Source organism: Sceloporus occidentalis, unplaced genomic scaffold, assembly GCF_023333645.1.
Source record: "Sceloporus occidentalis isolate IW3139 unplaced genomic scaffold, rSceOcc1.0.p SCAF_76, whole genome shotgun sequence".
In the NCBI taxonomy this organism is placed as follows: Eukaryota; Metazoa; Chordata; class Lepidosauria; order Squamata; family Phrynosomatidae; genus Sceloporus; species Sceloporus occidentalis.
The window spans coordinates 5,097,043-5,100,962 of record NW_028317056.1 but is presented as its reverse complement, the minus strand read 5'-3'; positions in this window follow the sequence as shown (position 1 = coordinate 5,100,962).

Genomic DNA, 3,920 nt, shown 5'->3' with positions numbered 1-3,920 from the left:
TGTGGCACGGTACTTTTGTCGCAGGCAAAACCCTGTGTTAAAACAAGACATATTAGCACGAGAGCAATGTACATTGTTTGCGTGACTTGTTTGATCATGAATGCACCAAAGAGAAAGAACATCAAAAGAGTCAAAAAACACCAGGGAGGCTCACAGAAAACAGTCATCAATAATTTAACCACTTCTCGTTCTAGACCTTCTGCAACACTCCGAGTACAAACATAATCGGGGCATTTGCAAGGAGGCATTCTTGAGCAAAGTTCTAAATGTGGAGTAATCACCATGGAAACCAATGTAATGATCGTCTGATAGCACTACACTGTTATAATTTATATGTTTGCCCAAAATTGGTTGTAAGTAAAAATATTAAATATATAGATCCCCCAGGGCCTTGGGGCCATTCTTCACTGTAAATATAAATTGTACTTTAAAATTACTTTTTTTTTTTTTTTAAAGTGTCTTAATGTTACAAAGTGTATCTACCATAAGTAATGCCACTGTAAACCACCCCCCCCCCCTATATCCCAAAAGGGACACTCCAGCCATTGTATTTGGTTTAATGCATATGATAGCTGGGAGGTCCCTTTAAATGTAAGTGGTGTGCCCCTTGCAAATGCATGGGGGGGATTCTCCAAAAGAGTGTGAGATGTACTGACAATAAGAGCCCCACCAGAGGTAAGAGGGAGGGAAGGAGCATTGTGTTGAAGTAAGTGGGGAAGAAAGAGGAGGGAAGGGAGAAAGCGAGGAGGAAAGGGAGACAAGGAGAGTATGTGTGTATGGGGATGTAGAAGTGTATGTTGTCAAGAGTGTGAAAAAAGAAAGAGAGAGAGAGTGTGTGTGTGTAGATGTTAGTGTATGGTGTTAGACTGCCTGTTAGTATGTGCGGTAGTTATGGGGGCGCCAAAGAAATATTGCACCAAGGCAGTAACCCTAGGCTGGCCCCTGTGTGCCAGGGGAGAGGCTGATGGATGGTGTTGTGTGGAGGTGAGGGGTGTGAGGAGCAGCTGGATAGTGTTGTGTCCGGAGGAGATGCTGCATGATAGCATTGTGTTCAAGGGGTCAGGGAGTATAAAAGTATAGAGAGATGAGAGAGGGGGAAAGAAAAAAACAGAGAGCGCAGAGAGAAGGAGGGAGAAGAATCAGAGGGAGAGAGAGGAAGCATAGAAGAGCAAAGAAAGAGATGGAGAAAAGGAATAAAAGGAGAGAGAGAATATGAAGAGAGAGGGGAGATAAGCAGAGGATAGATGGGGAAGAGTGAAAGGAGGAGAGGAAAAGATAGAGACAAGAAAGAGGTAAATAGGGGAGAGACAGAAATAATGGTCATACGTGATGTTACATAACTGCACTAAAATGTCCCTGGATTTAGCTAAAACCATCTGTTCCCGCTAAACAGGAGACTAAACATGTACACAGCGCACACCGGCGCGACTCTAACACCCATCATGCCAAGCTTTGCAAGAGCTGGTGCTGACAGACAGGGGCAGATACTGCGGTTATCACCCCATGAGTCATGTCTGAGTGTAAGGCATGGACCTGTTTCCCATGGCCCCTGTCTCATACGCCTCCAGCCCGTCCGCCTCCCCGATACCCTCAACTCCGCCAGTTCTGCCGTTTTCTTACCCTCCTTTACGCTGCTATCCCCGCTGCTCTTTTCAGGCTCAAGTGTGCCCAGCAGGCCGCTTCGCTTCCCGTTACCCCTGACAACGGCCTGATACGTCACATGACAACGACTAACGAACCACTGCCAGGAGGGAGCCGAGGGACGAGTGTTCCCGAATCCAAAGGCTTTCGGAGAAGGTGACGTCACCGAGGCTTCGGCTGTCTCCGGAGCATGGCGGATTAAGCCGATGATATTTGCCATGCATTTCGAATGAGATAGCTAGTCAGAAAGCCAATAATAATAATAATAATAATAATAATGGTAAATTAATAATAATATTCTATGACACACCTCCTCACACCATTTCATTAAACAAAATAAAGCAAGACAGACAATAGATGTTACTGTTAACTAGATATGGATATTAAGGCCCAGATGTAGCAAGTATCTGGGGAGGATGAGACATGTGTGTGTGAATTATTCAGTGCTGTTTCGGTGCCTGGGGGTACTAATCACAATAGGATCGGAGGCGGGACAGGACCATGTATAAGCCATATGGCGTGTAATCCTGCTTTGATCCTTGGATAAACCCCTTTACCTTCAGAAATGAGGTTACCTTATATTCCCTTTAAAGTAAAAAAACTGAACATAAAACAGTCTGATCACGGATCACAGACAGGAGGGTTTGCAGGGTATTATACGTCGAGCGATACAGACACCATCATATGAATTTGTTGAGCGGAAGGATCAAGCAAATCAAGGTTGTCCCTGCGAGAAGCTTTAACCTGGTCCTAATGGCATGTTTAATTTTTTGCCAGATATACAAGGGGGTTGTCAAAGTACCGGCTTATTTTATGGCAATTTGGTCTTTTTATTAGCATCAAATGAAAATCACACGAGTGCTCATTCCCATATGAAGAGGAGACAACGAATCAAGAACCGTTCTAAGTAACGTCTTATTTTTAGCGTGGCAGCAGAGTACAGATCGGGGGGAATAATACAAAAATTACCAATAACATTAAAACTAAACACGCACAAAATTCATACACTTAAAACATACAGATACATAAGAGCTTGCTCTTGGGAGCTTACAATCTATTACGAGGGGAGTAAGACAAAACGGTGAGTCTCTCCATATCCACGAAATCTCTTGTTTTACATTTCTTTTCATTGACGTCCACACCTCTGATATTGTACTGTACACAGTAATAACCCCAAGCGCAGTATACAGTAATACCCCCAGCACTGTATACAGTCATACCCCCAGCGCTGTATACAGTAATAACTCCCCAGTGCTGTATACAGTAATAAACCCTAGCACTGTACACACAGTAATATGCATCCAGCTCTGTATACAGTAATAAACCCCCAGCGCTTTATACACTAATATAACCCCTTGCGCTGAATACAGTAATAACCCGCAGCGCTGTTTAGTCATAATGGCGGGTTAAGCAACACATAGCTACACGTGTGATGTAATTCATAATATTTATGCCTTAGGTGTATTTTGAATGGTACTCGCTGGATTCTTGTGTTGCTTTCTGTATTTATCGGTCATTATTTTTGCAGCAACACGGGAATCTGTATTGTTAGGCGTTTATGTTTTTTAGGTTGTGCGCTCCCCTATTTTGCAAATTTTTTTTGTCATCATACGGACTTTACTCATGTGATCTTAACTCTTTCACTATCCAAGCCAGACATCCGCAGCCACACACTGTGTGCTCATGTGGCGGGCATCCGGCATATCCAGCAGCTGCCCACACGGAAGATCGGGTGACTGTGTGTTGCTGATGACCAGTTGCCCACCGAGCTTTGCAGGGCCTCATGTTTTGAAAACCTGGTGTATAATTCTACTCAGCCAATAAAGGCAGCACGTTGCCTCTGCTTGTTTCTTGTTGGCCTCAATATAGCATATAAAATCTCAATATATAAAAGGCAGAGCGGCGATAACGGGTCATTTAAGGACCCGCATCAAGGTCACCGACTACAACGCGGCAGAATTCCATGTTACTCAGCGGCCACACTCCTTAGGGATGGAGGCAGATTGCTTCCGGCACGCCCATCGTAACGACTGCCAACCAATAACAACGGACAAGAGGAAGTAATCGTGACGATAGTACGCCTGCTGCTTTTTTAAAAACCCTTTAACAATTGGATACGCCGCTTGGCCAATCAACGCTTTCAAAGGTCCTACTTGACACCATTCGCTACCGTCCACCAAACCCATACATCCTAGCGTTGTTCTTTCGTTGCTCATTCCTATTGGCAGATCTCACATAAGCCCCGCCCGACACAACAACACTATCCAATAACTGGCTTT